This window comes from Camelus dromedarius, chromosome 6, assembly GCF_036321535.1.
Source record: "Camelus dromedarius isolate mCamDro1 chromosome 6, mCamDro1.pat, whole genome shotgun sequence".
NCBI classification, from domain to species: Eukaryota; Metazoa; Chordata; class Mammalia; order Artiodactyla; family Camelidae; genus Camelus; species Camelus dromedarius.
The window spans coordinates 31,770,234-31,792,071 of NC_087441.1; positions in this window are offsets into that span (position 1 = coordinate 31,770,234).

Genomic DNA, 21,838 nt, shown 5'->3' on the forward strand with positions numbered 1-21,838 from the left:
CCCAGTTAGTATTAATATTAGTGTCATGTTTGTGTCTCAGGAATACACCAGGGTTGATATTATCATCTATGTTGGCCAAAGTAAGGAGTAGAAGCTTCTCTCTCTCTCTCTATATATATATATACACACATACATACACACACATATATACATATATGTATTTTATTTGTATAATAAAAACCTTATAAAAAAGTTTCTAAACTCTGAGGAAATGGTACAGAGAAAGGAGATCTTAATCTAAAGTTATATAACTTTTAATTTTGAAGACTCTAAAAGGAATACTCCAGTTTGAGGACAAGCCTGAGGTTTTGATTAGTTTGTGCTAAAGTAATTCACCACATTAACAGACTAAAAGAGGAAAAAAATGATCGTATCAAGAGATGCAGAAAAAGTATTTGATGAAGTTTAACATCTATTCCTGGTAAAGCACATAAAAATTTGGAATTGAACAGAACTTCTTCAGTCTGATAAAGATTATGAAAAACTTACAGCTAACATTATACTTAATGGTAAAATATTGAATCATTTCTGGCAAAGATAAGGAATAAACAAAGTTTGTCTGTTCTTACTACTTCTATTCAACACTGTATTGGAGGTTATAGCCAGTGCATTCAGTTAAGAAAAAAAGAAACATTCAGATTGGAAAGGAAGAGGTAATCTTGTCACTATTCTCAGTTGATATAATTGTCTATGTAGTAAATCTGAAAGAATCTACAAACATGTTCATAGAACTAATTAACTAATGAACAACCTAACTGCTTATCAATGATGGATGGATAAAGAAAATGTGGTGTATACGATGAAACATTATTCAGCCATTAAAAAGAAGGAAATCTTGCAATTTGTGATAATTTAAGACTCAAAAAGTTGTAGGAAGTTAAAAAGCACAGATTTATTCTCTGACCACATTGGAATTAAAGCAGAAATACGTAGCAAAAAGACCATGGGTAAATATCTGTAGAGTTGGAAATGAAATAACACTTTTCCAAATATTTACTGGGTCAAGAGGAAGTCTCAAAGGAGATTATAAGAAGCACATAGAACTGGATGAAAATGAAATATAATAAAAATGTAATATAGAGCTAAAGCTGTATGGAGAGGAAAATTTATAGCACTAAAGAGTTAAGTTAGAAAAGAAGAAAGGCCTCATCAATAATCTGGATTCTTACCCAAAGAGAGTAGAAAAAGAAGAGCAAAACAAAACCAAAGAAAGCAGAAGGAAGGAACTAATTTTAAAAAGAGCAGAAATCACTGACACTGAATATAGAAAAACAAAAGAGAAAAACCAATGAAACAGAAAGCAGACTCTGAGAAAAGCAACAAATTCAATAAACCTCGAGGAAGACTGACAAAGATAAAAAGAGAGAAGATGCAAATAAAGTAGGTCAGAAATGACATGGGGGTTATTACTATAGATCCTGCAGCCATTAGATGATAATAAGGGAATACACTCATAAATTCAAGAACTTAGAGGAAAAGGACCAATTCCCTGAAAAATATAAGCTATCAAAGCCTAGCCAAGGTGAAGCAGACAATGTGAATAGTCCTGCAGCCATTAAATATACTCAATCATAATTTAAAGCTCCCCAAAAAGAAATCTCCAGATCAAGCCAGTCCCACTGGAGAATTCTATCAAACATTTAAAACTTGGAACAAGACAAGGATGTCTGTTTAAACCACTTTTATTCAACATAGTAGTAGAAGTTCTAGCCAGTGAAATAGGCAGTACAAAAGGGAAAAAAAAGCACAGGTAGGGAAAGAATAAATAGAACTGTATTTTGCATATTTGTTCTTGTAGATTTGCAGATGATATGGTTGTCTAAGTAAAGCAACAACAACAACAAAGAAATCTACAATCTGCAAAAACATGAAGAACTAATAGATGAATTCAGCAAAATTGCAGGATACAAAATAATCACAGACGCAGTAATCTCAAAACTATGAACCTTATACCAATACATACAGATCAAAGTCATAAAGTTGGTGATAGAAAAATATTTAAATAAGACATAAAAACTATTGAGTACATTAGAAAACTGGTAATTTTGATCATATGTTAATAATTTAAAACTTTTGTCCATCAAAAAAAAAAACCCCTTGAAAAGGGAAAATACAAGACACAAACTGGCATGTCTGTAGGTTGCAATATATATAATAGAGAAATTATCAAGAATATATTAAGAACTCTTACAAACTAATAAGAAAAGAAAAGTGAAAGGTATGAGAAATATTTCTAAGAAGTGGAAACACATGAGATCAGTAAATCTAACAGTTGTCCAACATTATTAGCAATTAGTAAAATCAAGCCCAACACATGATTTACATTCACTTAGCTGGCAAAAATCAAAAAGTCTGAGAATGTCAAACATTGAAGAGGATGCGGAAAACACAGCATCTCTTATATAAAACTTGGAAACAACCCACATGTTCATCAATGCGAGAATGGATAAAAAGATGGGGTGTAGTCACAGATGAAATATTTTAAGACAGCAGCAAAATTAAGGAATTAAGCTATACTCAATAATAAGAATGAACCATAACTCAGATATCAAATAAAATATTTAAGTAATTTCTAAAGCATTACAGAGTATAACATTCTATTTGCAAAGTGAAAAGTAATAAGTTTAAAAAATATATTATGTAGAGATACATACTTTTAAGGAATGCATATATGTATATTACATATAAAATTATATACATATATTCATACACATACATATATGAAAATTAAAGGAACTATGAACCCAAATGTTTGATGATGATTATATTTGGATGAGTATATATGGGTAGATGTCAATTGTTGTCAAGATCTGAGTTTTTGTATTGAATTGTGGCTTTATAGATGCTTATTACTTTATTAAAAATAACCAGCTAACAGACTAATTAAAAGTAGATTCTGAATGGATCAGTGGCAAGAGTCTGTCATAAGTCAAGGATTATGCATAATACAATTCTGTATACAAGAACGTTTTTTAAAACATTTATTATGGCTCTGTGTCATATAAAATATTATCTATTTAGGGAATGTGTTAAATTTAATGTAAAGTACTTATCCAGGCTATGTTTAAACATTTAACTTAGACATACATAAAATATTTTTTTAAATCCTAAATAAAGTTGTTTTTTTTTTTTCCTTCATGGGAACTGTTTGAAAGCATTATCCACTTTACTCTACTTTTACCCCAGCAAGTCTTCAATCAATTTTGCTTTGCCTTTATCCACATCAAAACTGTTTCTGCTGAGGCCATAATGGCCTACTAATTTGAAAGTCTAGCATCACTTTTCAGTTGTTATTCCACATGATTTCTTATCTCATTCGACACAGTTGAAACTTCTTCCTTTTCAAAGAATTCCCAGTTTGGTTTCCTTGATACCATGTTATCATGGATTTCAGCCACTGTCACTTTGTTTCTTCTTAGTCTCCTTTGTAGCTATTTATTTTCCTGATCTTCCTATATGTTTGTTTTATAGTTCTATCCTGATAGTCTCATCTCCCAAAGTCCTTGGGTTACCTTCTGTTTTATACTAAGGACTTTTAATCAACTCAACTGTATTTAGCACAAGCCATCACAGAACTCATGTTTCAGTCAATCAGCTGGATCTAAGTGGCTCTAGGTGTCAAATTTGCTCCAGAGTCTTTGCTTAGTGCACCATGCAGTCAGCATGATATAAAGACATGTTCTCCTGTCTTTGTTTAAGGTCTATTCCCATGATTTTTTTATTTTGTAAAATAAAATTTAAAAGCTCTGCAAGTTTTCTTCTCCAGTTTTGACTTGTTAGCAACTCACTGAATTTTCTTTTAAACAGATGAGTATCCAAATATGTCTTTGATGCCAGTAATTTTCTAGGATTAGTATTTATAAGATACAATAAGTATTTTGTTCTGATAAGAGTGTCATTGTTGCCATGTGGCCATAATAATATGATGCATGGTACTGTTCAGAGAAAGACATACATCGATGTCTATTTGGCAATAATTTTAAACATACGTCATTGAGATAGCTGAGGGAAGAGATCTTGGCAGAGAAAACAGCCACTTCAAAGGTCTTGATATGGAGCAAGGTGCATGGCTGAAGGGGAGTGAGTGAGGGGAGGCAGTGGGGGATGAGAAAGAGGGCGGCACAGACCATGGAGGGCTGGTAGGTTCATTCTTTTATTCTGAATGACATGGAAAACATTTAGAGGATTTTGTCCAGGGTGCTAAATAATCTGTTGAAAAACAAAACGAAAAACAATTTGTTCTACCAGTGTCCAGGCAGACAAGCAAAGAAAGGGTTTCAAGCTCTAGTGAATGGTCAACCATGACAAATGATGGTAAGTGACATCACATAAAGCCTAAAATGTGTTACTGGTTTGCAATGTGAAAATCATCTGTAACCTTGATAGAGTGATACATGTAGAATAGTGAACATCCATGAAAGGAAGTTGCTATGGAAACTGAAGCATAACACATTATATTATACATACAGATTTAATATTTTGTTTTATATCCTTTCTAGTGGAAGTTTTGTGCAGATGTTCAGTTTTTAAAGTTTTTATATTACTCTGTATTTTGATGTCTTAATTTTCTTTGCAATAAAAGCAGGAGCTGTTTGATACACTAACACTACACTGTTACATATACGGACTTTCTTTAAGCCTTTAAAACTATTTTGGTAATATAGTTTAAGAAAATAGAGTAAATGGGAAAAGACAGCTAAAGAAAATCATGCTTTAAAACACTCACATAGCTAGAATTTAGGAAAAAAAAGACCCTTTAAATATTGAAAATTCATAATTATCCAGAAAGTATTTGGATCATTAAGAAGATTGTGTAATTCAGAAGGGGATTACCGTGTTGTTTACTAGACAAGATGATCTTTAACCTTTAGGCTTTTATTAAAAATATTTTATGCTTATATAGGAAAGAGGGTAACAACCTTTGATATTTCACCTTAAAATAAGAAGTAGGTAGAACAGAGTAAACAAATCAGACTTGTAGAACAATTATTTAATATTATTTAACCGGGTACATTAAGTTATTTAACTCAAGATAGTTGAGCTGTTGTTAGTGGATTAAGTGTTAGCATTGCACTTTTCAGCTTAGGTCAAAACAGCAGTCCTGCGGATCATTTCAACCAGTTTTAGGTCTTTTTGGAAGACAAGAAACTGAAGCTGGGGAGATGGTCTGGATTGGATTACCCGTCTGGTGGGTCACATAGCATGCCACATTGACTGTTTATTGTATTGTCGTGCAGCATATTTAAAATAAATAACATTGCAATTTTTCTTCAAAAATATTGTCACAACTGTTTAAACAGTGATTTTAAGAAAAAAATCTTAACACTAACTCTTGACTTCAAGAAAAAATATCTATCCTTTTATATTTAGCTGCTTTTATATTGCAGCTAAATTTTAGTTTAAACTGCTTTATGCCTTAGTTTATTTTTCCTGAGTTGCTTCATATTTCTTTTCATTAAAGACTCAATTCCTGTTCTTCAGGTCAGAAGCCTTGTCTTCTATGCATTCATGTGATACACAAAGGGCAATAGGCCATGCATTTGACATTGTATTAAAAATATCCCTGTAACCTGTAACCATTGTAGGGTAGGCAGAATTTCAAGGCGGCCCCCAGATTTCCTCCCGTTTGGGTACATGACCTGCATGACTCCCTCACCTGGAGAGTGGACAGGACCTGTGAATATGATGGGCTGTTACCCCCTTAAGTAGGTTGTGCTGTATAAGACTCTCCTAATAGACTGGAGGGAGAGCCTCCTACTGGCTTTAAAGAAGCTGCCTATTGTGACAGGGCCACATGGCTAGAACCTGAGGGCTGCCTCTAGAAGCTGAGATCAGTCCTTGGGGACTTCAGTTCTACAGCTGCAAGAGACTAAGTTCTGCCAACAACCTGAATGAAGTTGGAAGAGGACCCTGAGCCCCAGATGGGAATGCAGCCTAGGCCAATATCTTGGTTGCATCCGTGTTAGACCCTGAGCAGAGACCCCAGCTGCAATGTACCTGGACATCTAAAGCTATTAGGACAGTGATTGTAATGGAAATGTGGCTAACTAAGGCTGACTTCCAGTGTGTTAAGGCAACATTCTGTAAGTGCTACTTACCCGTACCACTTCAACATTTCTACCTGTGTGTTTTCTTGGTTCAGGCATACACTTAAAAAACTTCCTCAAAGAGTTCTTTATTCCAAGAATTTCTAATAAAAATAAAACATTCCTTATAAATGACTGATTTTATAAAATGAACAATTTGCCATTAATTAAATAACTCCCCAATATATTTACATATTTTTCTTGACTGTAATATGTTTTTTATGTTTGTTTCTAAAATTGAGATTCAGTGCTTTGAATTGATGTCAAAAGAAAGTTGCTCCCAGAAGGCAGAGGACTGAGTTATTTTGTAGCTGTTATTGTCTGCACTTGTGCAAACTTAGCCGTGTAGGTATTGTATGTTTATAGAATTGTCAGTTCATTTGAGTTATTTGTATCAGGATCACATAAGCCATTGCTTTATAAATGAAATATATATCCTTAATTGTTGCTTAAGATGTCTGTATAAAGTTAGTGTTATGAAACAGCATTGATATGGAAAATTATTGTCTATGTGGTAGGTTACCTGTCACAGGCTATGATTAATTTTTACTACCTGTGGTCAGCACTTTGTGTCTTAAGGCAGAGCTAGATTTCATGTCATGGCAAAAGGCAAAAGTTCCATGTTGATAATGTTACCTTTGAAAATGTATTTAAGCCAATCTTTGTTAGATCAGACTGATTTTTTGTTTGTTTGTTTGTTTGTTTGTTTTAGAATTGAAAAGGAGTTTACTAGGGTATGGGCCATACAGATGAGAGGTGCCTGTGTGAGCACCCAGGGCCAGTTGTTAGGGCCTTTTATAAGGTCGGGTCACAAGATGCCTGATCATGTGTGAAGTCTCTGATTGGTTGTAGGTGAGGTAAGAGGTTTAGGGTCTGTGAAGGGCAGTGGGGTTTATGACTCTGATAAGGTAGGCTCAAGCAAGCCAGCCTGAGCTATTGTGAGATTAGGCATTACCTAGAGCTTTTAGTTTGTTAGGGCAAACATGCCCAGTAAAGAATGTACTTTATCTGTGGAAGGATCATAGGCAGATACCTGAAAGACCAGAAATGGGGGTCAGTGGACTTGTAAGGACATCATTTGGCCCCCAATTCCCCACAACAGATTGGCAGTGACAAATCTTTGGAATAGGGGCAAAGGTTTCATCTTCCATATCTACTTTCTGCTGAACTGTGGGCGTCACTCTGTCCCTGCCTATGGTGCCAATCTGTTCAGGGCTATGGGGCCCAGACATCCCAGAAGCCTTAAAGGTGGGAGCAGAGGGAGACCCCAGCAGCGTCCAAGGGCTGCATCACCAGGGTGTTGGCTTGGTTCATGGTGGCAGTCTTGGTAGGAGGGGTGTATTTGTTCCTAAGTTCACGGATCTTGAACTTCAAAGAGAGACAGTCATGTTTTGTAAGAGAAGAATACAACCCCAAAGTAGGTGGATACCAAGACAAAGAGTTAAACCCAGTAAAAACAAGACATTTGAGAATGTCTGAAAAGAAGAAACTTATCCCTTCAGGGATCTAGGGAAAGGCATTGGAGAACCAGGCGGAGACCTGTTTAGTGACTACTTTTCTGTAAGCGTCGACATGTCTGACTCATTGGGGATGTCAGTGCAGCACTCAGTACATATAACTGTGAAGGGGTCCCCTTGGGTGGGATGTTCAAAGCCATGTGGTTTTATAAGACAGCTTTCCTTAATGGCCAAAGTAGGTGTTACCATTAATGAGCTTAGTGCTTTTCTAGATATGAGGAGATGCAAGAATTTGGGTTCATAAAATCTCCTGAAAATATGTAAATACCTGAAGGCCTGTTTCGCCAGTTTCCCCAGAGCATGTGCCTCATTCCTGATTTCTGCCCTGAGCTCCTTTCAGGCTGTGCTGAAGGACAGCGATTTGAGTGGCTTGTGACTTAATCCTTGTAGAGGCAGATGGCAAGTGCCCTCTGATCATAAATTTGACCATGGCTTAGAAGACATTTCATGACTATTTCATCCCATGGTGCTAGGAATGCTCATTCCTAGGTCAAGTAAGGATTTGTTGATAGGCCACTCGATGTGTTATTATGGGACTAGGCCATATTAACAGTAGCAAAAAGTCCTCTGGACCACCTGTCTGACTAGTCTGTTATGGTCCAGGAAAATATCCCCTCTTGCTGCTTCTTCCCATTTCTAGAGTTACATTATAATCACAATTCTCCTACAGAACTATATCTGGTTAACTGCTTCAAGTTACAACTTGTTGCTCTGATTGAGCTTCAGTAATTTTAGGGAAAAATTCCTGTTTATGGCCAGGGTTAGAGCAGGTGTTAATTGGCCAGGTGAGGGGATCTCACCTAGTAGTATCAGTAGGGGCCTGAACTATAATTTCTGTTTTCTACAATAAATTTCCAAAGGCTTACCAATTAGACCCTTAGAGTGCAGAAATCCACTAAGGTAATCCAGAAGCACTGGATACAGGGAGTTGACCAACTTTAACTCTGCATAAGATTGTGAAATATATTTAGATTTCTGAGTTTTAGAAACAAAGCTAGAGTGTTTTAGTAGTAATTGAATATTAAATTTTGTAATAATCCCCAAGGGCAGGACACTTCTTGTTGGCTGCGCCTTGCTCCCTTTCTCAAAATCTGCATTTTAAAAAGATGGTGAGATAAGGGTTCCTGGAGAATATTAGGTAGAACATTTGCATCTCAAAGGTAAGTTCCTCTTAGAATGACTTAAAGGCCAGAAAAATGGTTTTTGTTTGTTTGTTTTGTTTTGTTTTTTAAGATACAAGTCTCTTAAGGTAAGTAGGGGAGGTTTTGGCAGTGGTGAAAGGGTTGGTGGGCTTTGGATTATTTCTGGAGCCACACCTCTGGTCTTGGCACAGAATGAGCAGTGGCAGTGGCCATATATCTGGCTTGCCTTTTGTCTTTTTTCTTATCTCTTTTCTCCCATTTAGCCCTTGAAATTTTTTCCTAATTGTTGAGGCAATGAAGGGGACAGAGAAGGGATCTTATTGCTGTTAGGAGCCCGAGAGAGAAGGAGTTCATCTAGAATATCTGGTTGATCCCTGGGCGCTGGAGGACTGGAGTGTGGCATTGTCCCCAGGAATCAGGACAGACACATGCAGCAATTTTTGTGAAGCTCCAAATTTTGGGAGAGAGCCATAAGGGCCTGAACATAGGGGACGTCAGACCATTTGCTGAATTTGCGGCAGAAAGTATCAAGCTGGAAGATTGTATTATAGCTCAGAGTTCCGTGAAGGGGCCTAGTCTCCTGATCTGCAAACTAGTACTGGGGCCATGTGACATTACAGAAAAAGATAAGCTGTTTTTTCTTTAATGTCTGGGGATCCAACTTATCCCAGTGTTTTAAAATGCAGCCCAAAGGTGAGTCCCAGGGAATAGAAGAAGCAAAAAGAGAAGGAAACCAGCGTAGACTCTATTCTGGGGCATCCCCCAGAAAGATAAAAGCTAAATTTCTGGTGTCCTCTTACTTGGGTGTCCCCCAAGAAAGAGAAGCCAATCAGCACATGGGCCAAAACCAACACAAGGGCTGAAAAGCTGGCACAAGGAGCTGAAAAGCAAAGAAAAAAAGTGTGGTGGGGTTGGGTGGGGAGGGGTGGGAAATTCACCCACTGGCGACTTTTACCTGGTGCTGTGATGGAAGGCAGGAGGCTTGGCAAATCTGGAGGCATGATCCATAAAAAGAGGGGAGAGGGCACAGAGGTGCACCATTTGATTGCACCCAAGAACAAAGGAGTGTCTCTAGGGCCAGAGTGAGAGGAAGAGAGAGATAGAGGAAGGGGTAGATGGACAGAAGAGTATTTAGAAAAGAAAAGGCACTTTTCCCACGTGCGTTTACCGCTAAGGGCTGGGGGTCATTTCAATCTGCCAGACTGAGTTTCGGGGCCTGCTGAGAGTAGCCCAGCCAGGGTTCCTCAATCCTCAGCAAAACTTCAGGGAATTTCTGAACAACGTTAGGGAAGAGCAGAAAAGCATGAGAGAGGAAAGGAAAGCAGAAAAGGGAAGTCTGCCCTGACGACTCTGGCCTCCAGAACGGAGTGTCCGATCAAGCCAGTGGGGAGTGGGGAGACTCCCATAGGGAGGGGGAGAAAGAGAGAGAAAGAAGCCCACGGGGCTCCCCCAGAGTCCTAGCCACTTACAAGCCATCAAATGTTGTGGGCACAACGGGGCGGCTGATCAGTGAGCCAGTGACATGAAGGTTGGTAAAATAATTTACCAAAGATAAAAGTATGAGAATAGAAAAGGAGTTTCTTAGGCTACACTACTGTAGGCAACAGCAGATCACACGTAAGAGAGATGCCTAGGTGAGCCTTGATCGGACTGATGTTACTAAAGTTGAGTAATAGTTGAACTAGTTGTAAGTTGATCTCATTCTAAAGTTCTGCTTTAACTGTACCTTTTACTTTATTCATGCATCATCATCTCCCCTCAGATAACCAACTGATTCCTCATTGAAAACGGACTTCTATACGTGTAAAATCAAAGGTTAAAAATAAAAAAGGATAAAATTTATATCAAATAATTGCAATCAAAATGATGTTCCAGGTCTCAATACCAGTACCAGATGAGAAAGAATTCAAAGAGAAAGAAAGTGAGCAAAGCGGTTATTTTTTAGTAGGTGAAGGATGTCAAATACAATGAAATTCTCACAAAATGAACTTTTTACAAAGCAAATAGAACGTCAAAGTTGATAAAAGAAAAAGCATTGTAAATTAAGGAGAAAATGAAAAAAAAAACCCTCCATGATTGTTGAAGAAGACTTTAATACAGTACTCTCTTGTCTTTTAAAAGCAAGTCAGTAAAAGAAAAAAGAATATAGACAATCTAAGTAATATAATTAATCACATTATTTTAAACATTTCTATACATCATATTTTAGAAACTATGAAGAGAGGCTAAGTCTTAAATGCTATTTATGTCAGTCAGTGGTTCAGTTATAGAAAATAGAGATCACTCTAGCTATTTTAAGCAGAAGACATTTGACCCAGATAACTTAGTTCATACAGAATGGCTGGAAAGGCAGGACAACTGGGCTGTGGGATGATTTCCCCAGGAATGATTCCCAGAATCGCATTACTAAACAGACCTGCTGAGTTGCTGCTACATTTGCCATAATCAGAAAAGTGGGTAATTACACGAACACCACTTGAACTGCCAAGTTCCAGAGCACACCCCTGGAGCTGTGATCCAGGCTTCAGGAAACTGCTGATGTCTTCACTGCAAGTGCTTGTGAGTTAGTGACTGGGCGCTGCAGTTAGACCGTCTTTGGCCTTACTGTCCAGCAGCAAGAGGCAAAGCAAGAAGCTGTCCCCTGCCTTGCTTGCACCTTCCCAATCTCAAGGTTTGAAGTGGGGCCTTTTCAGTGTAATGTATCTCACATCTACATTTAAGATTGCCAGGTAACCTTGGATATGTGGGTTTTAGCTTTCCAGCCCCTGTAGTATTAAAAAAGCCCCTTAGAAAATGGACAGAGTGGATACTGAGTGCCAAATTTACTGTGCCTACCACATCCATGAGACTGAAACAAAATTTTTAAAATAATGGGTATATATTTGGATGCAATTTATATATATATTTTTAATGATAAAAAAACTAAATTATGCAAATCACAGTCTCAGACCATAAATTAATAAAACTAGTAATCAATAATATATGTAAGTAAGTAAAAACAAATTCAAAGACTGGAATTAGAAATTATCCCATGAAATTTATGGAGCAAATATGAAATTGAATCCATCAGGCCCTTATAAAATAATGACAATGAAATATCACATTATAACATTTTCAGAATGAGACAAAAGGTATAGAGAGTCAAATAAATAGCATCAAATCCTTCCATTCTTAAAAAAAACCTGAATTCCTGGTCCTCGCCCTATAACCAGCTACTGCTAATAACTTTACCTTCAAATTAAAATAAGAAGTGAAGTAGTTTTTATATATCAAATATTTAATTTTAGAAACTGTAATTCTCAGTGTCATCAAAGGTAGATGACAATATATTTTACCCACTCTTAGAAAAATTTATGTTGATATAAAATCTTTGAAGGGTAATTTGACAATGTGTTTCAAAAACCTTTAAAATATGAATAAACTTTGATACAACATTTCCATTTTGGAAATGCTATCCCAGGAAAGTATTCCGTAATATACGCAAAGAACATGGAATAGGTTAGCTAGTATAGCACTATTTAGCAAAATTGTCCAATATTAGTGAAAAGTTAGATAAAATATGGCATCATGTTAATTCAACACTCTGTAACTATTAAAAATAGTGTTTTGAAAAAATATTTAATATCTTGGGAAAGTGTTCAGTATATATTATTTGGTAAATAGTAATTTACAAAATAACATGTAAACATGATCCAAATATATATATATATAAATTTATATATATATATATATATATATTATACTGGAAAGCTAAATACAAAGATATTAATATTTTAAAAGTAGTAGTTGATATGTCAGTCAAGATAGGTTACATTATAATTTGGAAACAAAGAGTACCAAAATCCCAGTGGCTTAATATACTACAGTTTATTTGCTTTCTCAAGGTCTGCTGAGGGTACAGGCAGCTTTCCAGGACAGCTGTCATCCATGTGGGAGCTCAGAACTCCAGGCTAACTCAGTCATGTGCCACTTCCATAACAAATCCTTCCACGATTGCTGTGGCAATGGAAGAGAATGTCTGCATAGTCCTATGGGTACTTTTCTCCCTTAAATTTCTATTTCACTCATACACAAGTATAAATAATGAAAAGCCTAAGTATCTCAAAGCAGAACTCAAAACTTCACTCACCCCAAATGGCTGAGTATCTCAAATCATTCTAGTGCTGAAAATTAGCTTCTAATTCACTTCATTCCTTGATAATAATGTGCTGGCTGATCTTGAACATGTCATTTATTCCACCAGAGTCTCAATTACACCAGCTAAGATGAGGAAAAAATATTTACATCAAAGTCTTGATGGAAATTCTAGAAGAGCTCATCAATGAGCAACAGTGAACTGAGATGTGATACACAGCTTATAATTGTCTCTTAGACTTCCTTGAACACATTCTGCTTTCTCCTTTAGATAATGCCCATAAATGTTAAATACAATGGACTCTGAGGTGATTTTATAGATGGAAATCACATTGTTTATTCCAAACAATCTGCCTTCATTTTCCCCAATGGCTGCCATTATTTTGTTTCTGTTGTTCTCTTAAGTTTTGCCAGGGATTTTATGGTCTTTAACTTTCAAGCAGTTTCTATTGCTTGACATCAATAGTAGGGCAGGGTAAAATTTTAGTCACGTTTCTCATTTTGTGTATAACCTTGTATTAGCCCTTCTGTGTTCTGGTGTGAAATAAAGTTGGTTTTCATCTTAAAGAAGGCAACTTCTACAGTGAACTTCAAGGACAGAATCATGCCCTTTTGTTAGAACTGGATTAACAGCAACTGGGAACCGTTGTTAGCTGGGTACAAACATAATAAATAATAGAAAATATACTGACATTGAGCAACATCCCAAATTACTGGCTCTGCATGAGGGACAGATTTAATCTCTTCCATTAGGGTTGTTCCATCTCCAAGGTGAGAGTGATATTGTGCAGCCAGGATTTTTAAAACGTGTTCTACAGCTCTTAATTAAACTGCTTATACGTAGAGACTACAAATAAGTGACTTACTTGAAACAGGTGAGATGGGATAAATGATGGAAAAAGACAAACCCTAGAAAAATCATCTAGAGTATTAGATATATAACGTATATGTTGATTTCTTGATTCCTTCTGCATGTGGTTATAATCAAATCCAACTTTTCCTATTTCACATATGAAATGAAGCTAGGAATTGGGCTGGGAAGGGAATTTCGATTGACTTTGACAGGTCAAAGTAATTTTCAACATGGCTTTGAGATAGTGGTTTTGCTTCGCTAATACGTATTTTTCAATTTTGTCAATTGAGACAGAAACCCCAAACATTAGAGAAGTGTTTGAATACTGGCTGTTTTGTGCCAGGAAGGCACATTGACTTTGGTGTACAATGTTAAGATCATGAATTTTGCTAAATACAATTGCAAACACATGTTTTATTGCGAAGCAGGCAATGAAGAACAAATTAAAACAAACAGCACACAAATGGGTTTCACTAAGAAACACTGAATAACACCAAGGGTGTTTAAAAAAATTATAAAATTGTGCAGCTATTCTAACTACCTTTTATATTGCTAATTTATTAATGAACCATATTGGCTGTGCTGTTTCTACTTTTTAAAATAATTGAATTAAGGAGATTGAATGATGAAAGCTTGTATCATAAATTCAGCCTTCTTTTTATTAGCAAAGACATTTTAAACACATCAGGAACTAATTTAAGGACAACTAAAAATTTAATTTAATTATTAAAAATGGTGTTTTCTGAAATTTTGTTTTGGTCAGATCAGAATAGTGTGGATTTTGGATGAAGACCATTACAAGACTCAAAGGAAAAAAAAACAATTACAATGTAATCTCTAAAGTAATGTATAAACGGAAAAATTCTAAATGGGATAATAGGTGACATTTTAAAGTTTGTTTCATAAATGGAATTACAGTTTATTCTCTATCATTTTTATCACATTACTTCTGTTTTTGAAATAGTCCAGAGATGTCCCATCATGCTAAAATATAGGACCAGAATGTATGGAATCTTTATTGAAGAATCTTTCTGTGGGAAAAATAATACTTCTCAATTCTTGATTCAGAATCTCAAATGTTCTAGCTTTCTAATCTTTCAATTTCTTCAGATCATTTTCTACTATTACTGTTACGGTACTTCCTCAAAGTCATTCCTGTGAGACAAACGGGTGCTTAAGCTCCAAATTCCAAACTCCAGGGATGTACTTATTCCCCTGTTTCTCAAATTATAAACAATAGAAAGGATTTAGTTTATTTATTCTTTCATTCACTTAATTTATGCCTTTCTCTGAGGTGCATATGCTTGTTTATGCTTCTCTTACATTTGTCTTGGTAATGTAGCCCGTCTTAAATCATCAGTTCCTGTAGGACAGGGACCAGGACTATTTTAATTGGCTTTTAACACATTCAAACCAATGCAATGAAAATATGTGAACTTAACACATGAATCTTGATGATGATGGTGATTGTAATAATTTATGTTGTTTCTCTTTTGTTTCTCAGTGGCACTTACTAGCAGTTCACTCTTGCTGAAAGCAAAGTTTTGTGTATTTTTTGTAAACATTTTCATGTTTCTTTCATCAAAAACATAACATAAAGACATAATGCATCAAATTTAACTGCAATATTCCTTTAATTTTACTTGTCTTCTCTGGCTCTTTCCCATTTATTTGGCAGAATTATAGATGAGGCCAAATCTTTAAATTCTTTGCAATTTTCTCTTTGGATTTACAGCACAAGTCTGTTGATTATTTCCTATCAGTCACTATTAATATAAGGCAAACTTTAAAGAAATGGAAAAGGGATAGTTAAAAGAAAAATGCTACAGAACAATGAATGGTATTTCTCTTCCCACATTCTAATGTAATCCATCATGGCCAAGACTTTACCAGTCTGCTGGGTTCCCAGAGAATTATGAGCAGTTGTTTCTTTTCTGAGATTTTCTCTTTTCCACACAGTTAAGAACCTCCATGCTATCTTTTTTTTTTCCCCCAATCTCAAAGACAGGATCTACTGTACTTGAAAAACTAACTTGCAGAGAGTCACATTTCAATATAAATATGCAACTACTAATAAACACATTTGATAACACTAAGCCTTCTCACTGGAAAAACATGCCAACACTGCTTGTTCGTTGTCGTTTGTAGTCTCTCCTACATTGCTCCATATGGCTATCCCTAAAAGGATATGGATTTTAAAGAGCAGGTGTGATGTTACATACAACTTTTATATGCCTGTATCACCACCTTATATAGTTTCAGCATACAGTGGATTTCAATAATAAATATTAAAATTACATTTTAAATACAGTTGTTATTATTAGTTACTGTGGAATACTTATACGTTAGCTTGTGGAGTTAGCCTCAAGTCTCAAACAAAAGTTAAATTATAAATTCCTAAAGAGAAGACTCCTGAGATCATGGATCTTTACGTGCATGTTTTACACATCAGTAATGGGGTTTGGGGAATTCACTCTCTTATCTTTCCCTATCTCAATGTCATTTTTTCTATTCTCTCACCACTGAATTACGTCAGTAGCTCAACTTTGAGTAGATCTGCCTAATACTCTGGCCTGTGTGGAACAAAGATGGCAAATATGTTAAAGAGCTATTAGTGGGTGAAATAGTTGTGGCAAAATCCATACATTTCATTCGTTCTACCACCCTTCACTCAGATCTTATTTACTCATTGTTTACACATTATAACAAAATTATATCTGCAATAAGTTCAAACTAGAGGAAGTAGACACACTCTAAAAACAAAAGTGAGGCCTGCCAGCTTTGTATCAAAAGAAAGAGGCTAGAAATGAATCTATATAAAATAGAAAACTCAAAAAGCAGTGTGATTTTTATTTATTTTGGGTAAATAAAACAGCCTTCATTTCTCAATAGTTCCCAAGATAGCACTGTGGTACATCATAGTTACATAGTTAAAATTTGAAATAAAGTCTTTGAGTCTTCAAGAATAAGTGAAATAATTATAATTTATATTTATTTAGTGATATTTTAGGACACAAAGAACTTCTCCAGACAAACATTATCACCTCTGAGGTCAAAGAGTTTATGAAACTTGACACAAAAACATTTAAAACGAATACAAGTGATACCAAAACAACTGAAGAAGTCTGAATGTTCCACAGTAAGGAAAGGTTTACTGAAAGATAGTTCATTAACCCAATAGAATATTATATACTCATCTGAATGATAATTATGAGAAGTATATAAAATATGGAATAATGTTAACAGTGTTAAATGAAAAAGTGAGCACAGAATTACATAAACATCTGATCAATCACCACTTTTTTAAAGAAGCTTATTTGTCAATAAAGATTGGAATGAAATAGCAGAAATGGAAAGGCAATGGAAGAACATAGAGGCCATGTGCACAGACTTGGAGCCAGATTTCCTGAGTTTGGTTTCTAGATTTGTCACTTTCTAGTAGCCCTGCTTTGAGCAGATTATGAAACCTATGTGGATCAGCTTACCCAACTGGTAAACAAAGATAGATTATCTATATGACTGTTATAAGAACTAAACCGATATACTTTATATGTTAAATACTAAGAATAATGCCTGGAACTTAATATTACTATATACAGGTAAACTTTTTAAAAGTAGTCATGTTATATTGGTGAGATTAAAGGAGAATTTTGTATTGTTTCTAGATAAAGTGAATTACAATAAAAGATTGCATCATGTTGAGTTAACTCTACTTAAAAAGTTAAGGGGTTGCATAAATAATTTGGAAAAAAATGGTGAGTAAAATGAAATAATTTTGGATTTTGAAATGAATATTCTCAGCGATCTAGAAAATTCAACTAACAGTTTTCTAAAACATCTGGATAGTCCAGGCTTTACTATTCTTAATTATTTCACTCTTGCTTACAAATTGCCACCATATTGTTCTCTAAATTTATTGTCAGTTATGTCATGTGTGTTTGGCCTTCACAGCCAAGTTGTACATTAAGTTTGTATTCGCTAATATTATTTAATATAATTTTCTCTTCACACAAATAGTGATGAGTAACTGACTAAGTCTTATTGGGCTTTGACATTTTCTTCACAGAGAAAGATATTTTTAAAAGACAAAACTCAGTTTCCTTTCTGAGTGTCCGTTTGCCATTCTGGTGACTCATTTTGCTGCATTCTTCTGTAGTTTCTTCAAGTCTCAGATCTTCCTTTTGAGCTCTTCCTGTAGGGTCTCCCAGATGAGACTTTCTGGGATCCAGAAATTCTTACAGGTCAGGTATAAAATTCCTTTAGGGCTAATGCAGTCTGTGGAGGCTGGAGGCTCTGTGGTTATCATTGGTGGTTGTCAGGAAATGCCAGATTAATGTTGGTTTTTACTTTGTACCTAAACAAGTCTCCATAACTAAATTCAGTTATCTCCACCAATGTACCACCATAATGTTGGCCTCTACTGGGTCCTTTAGATAATTTCAGTCTACTTCAGGTAAAGGTTGTTGGCCACAGGAATAAATGAATCCAGGTCAAGGACATTTATTTTATGGGAAAGGGAAACCATCTCTTTGGCTCTTTTCTATTAGGACAGCTGTTTTCTTCCAGTGTAGCTGTGGAAAACAGGCCTATTATTGTTCTTGGAAGGGAAAAGCTCCATCATGAGCAAGCTGGAGGTAGGCTGAGTAGAATAGCCTTTCCTTTGTTTGCCTTACCTTAAGTTAAATTTCTTATGTGAAAAGATAGAGGTATGAACTTGGCAGTAGCAGAAAGGCACAGGGAAAGCTGCAACACTGATATTACGCCTATGATTTGACATGTAGCTCCATTTAGTACAGCTATCTCCACAGCTAAGTTAAGAGGTCTATGTAGATATTTGGGACCAAAGAGAGCAGGTGATAATAAATCATTCCTTTAACTGGAGTTCTTGTGTCTGTATTTCACTTGGACTTGACCATTTCAGGAAAATATTGAGGACTTTAGTTTCTATCTCTTTGTTGAAGTTCTCACTATATTCATCTATTCTTCTCCCCACTTCAGTGAACATTTTAAGACCATTGCTTTTAAATTTTTTATCAAGTAAATTACTTATCTCTATTTTATTAAAGCTTTTTTTTCCCCCTGAGGTTTTATCTTGTTCTTTCATTTGGAACATACTCATCTATTTCCTCCTTTTGTTTGACTCTCTCTGTTGGTTCTGTAAAATGGATGAACCAACCTTCTCTCCCAATCTTGAAGGAGTAGCCTCGTGTAGGAGATGAACCTTGTCCCTCAATCCTGCCCAGCTCTTTGTAGTCTCTCAAACCCTTATGCTCATTCAAGCAGCCTAATATACCTTTAATGGTTCCCAGTAATTGAGGATGTGCCAAGACCTGTCTGTGTCCCTAAGGAGAGGATTCCCACACCTAGATTCAGGATATTTGGAAGTCAGATTCTCAGGCAGAAGCTTTTAAAAAGTATGTAAATAATATACAGTCTTGTGGGACTGCAAGTGTAAAAACTTTTCTTTGGAAGACACTTGTGAGCTGGAGTAAGGCAGAGAGTGAGCACAAAGATGGCGTCCACAGCCTACATTATTTGAGAGCAGCTTGTAGTTCACTACATATGTGCCAAACAAGGATACTCTACTTGGTAAAGTTAACATTCAGAGCTGAAGAAGAGGTAAAAAGGTTTCCAGGCAAGCAAAAGCTAAAGAAGTTTATTACTAAAGCAGCCTTATGAGGAATGTTTTAAGGGACTTCTTTAAGCTGAAAAGAAAAGGTGCTAATTAGTAATAAGAAAACAAATAAAAGATAAATCTCATTGGAAAGGTAAATATACAGTAAGGTCAGTAGATTAATCACTCATAAAGTTAGTATAAAGGTTAAAAGACAAAAGTAGTAAAAAATAACTATGTTTACAATAATTATTTAAGAAATACACAGATAAAAATGTAAAATGTCATCAAAAACATTACCTTTGCCGGGGGGGGGGGTGTAGTAAAAATATTGAGCTTCAAAATGGGATCAAACTTAAGCTGTTATCAATGTAAAATAGATTGTTATAGATACACATTGTTATATGTAAGTCATAGTAACCACAAAGCAAAAACCTATAGTAAATACACAAAAAATAAAGAGAAAGGAGTTTAAGCATACCACTAAAGAAAGTCATCAAATCACAAAGAGCAAGAGAAGAAGAAAGGAACAGAAAGCAACTACAAAAACAGTCATTATACAATGAACAAAATGGCAGTAAGTACATACTATTGATCATTACTTTAAATGTAAATGGACTAAATTCTACAATCAGAAGACATAGAGTGGATAAATGGACCCACCAATATGTTGCACATAAGGGACCCACTTTAGATGTAAGGATAGACAGACTGAAAGTGAAGGGATGGAAAATGATATCCTGTGCAAATGGAAACCCAAAGAAGGCTGAAGTGGCTATCCTTACATCAGACAAGATAAGCTTTAAAACAAAGGCTGTATTAAGAGACAAATATGGGCAATACATAATGATAAAGGCATCATTCAAACAAGAGGATGTAACATTTGTAAATATTTATGTGTCCAGCATAGGAGTACCTAAATATATAAAACAAATATTAACAGACATAAAAGGAGATACAGCAATACAGTTTAGTAGGGGATTTTGATATTCCACTTACATCAATGGATAGTTACATCATCCATACAGAAAATCAGTGAGGTAACATTGGCCTGAAACAACATGCTATATCATTGTAATTAATAGATATATATAGAGTATTTCATCCTAAAGATACAGAATATAGATTCTTCTCAAGTGCACATGGAATATTTTCTAGGATAGATCATATCTTAGGCCACAACACGTCTTAATAAATTTAAAAGGAATGAACTTAGGTGAAACACTTTTTCCAATCACAATGGATATGAAACTAGAAACTAATTACATGAACAAAAATGGGAAATTCACAAATATGTGAAGATTCAACAACATGCTATGGAACAAGTGAAGAAGAAATTAAAAGAAAAATTAAAAAAAATATTTTGAGACAAATGAAAGTTGAAATAATAACATGCCAAAATTTGTAGGATGTACCAAAAGCAGTTCTAAGAGAGAAGTTCATAGTGGTAAATGTCTACCTTAATAAACAATAAAAGTCTTAAATAAACAACCTAACTTCAAGGAACTGGAAAAAGAAGACCAAATGAAGCTCAAAGTTAGTAGAAGGAAAGCAATAACAAACATTACAGCAGAAATTTAAATACAGACTAAAAAGAAAGTAGAGAAGATCAATGAAACTAAAATCTGGTTCCTTGAAAAGATAAAATTGCCAAGCTTTTAGCTAGGCTCAATAAGAAAAAGAGAGAGGGCTCAAATAAATAAAATCAGAAATTAAAGAGGAGATACTATAATCAATACCACAGAAATACAGAGAATCCTAAGAGGCTACTATGAGCTATTATATGTCAAAAATTGGACAACCTAGAAAAAAATGGATGCATTCCTACCAAGACTAAATCATGATGAAACAGAAAGTTTGAACAGATCAATTAGCAGTAAGAGATGAATCAGTAATCACAAAACTCTCAACAAACAAAATGACCAAGCAGCTTCATTGGTGAATTCTACCAAACATTCAAAAAAGGATTAATACCAATCCCTCTCAAATGCTTCAAAAAAATAGAAGAGGAGGTAACTCTTCCAAGCACATTTTGTGATGCCAGCATTACCTTGACAACAAAACCAGAGAAGGATGCCAAGAGAAAAGAAAATTACAGTTCAAAATCACTGATGAACATAGATGCAAAAATACTCAACAGAATACTAACAAACCCAATTCAACAATACATTAAAAGGATTATACACCATGAATAAGTGGAATGTATTCCAAGGATGCAAGTTTGGTTCAATATCTGCAAATCAGTCAGTGTGATACACCACATGAACAAAATGAAGGATAAAAATCATATATTATCTCAATGAATGCATATAAAGCATCTGACAAAATTCAATATCCATTATGATACAAACTCTCCACAAAGCAGGTACAGAGGGAACCTACCTGAACATAATAAAGGCCACATATGGCAAGTCCATAGCTAATATCATACTCAACAGTGAAAAGCTGAAAACATTTCCTCTAAGGTCAGGAACAAGATGAGGATGCCCACT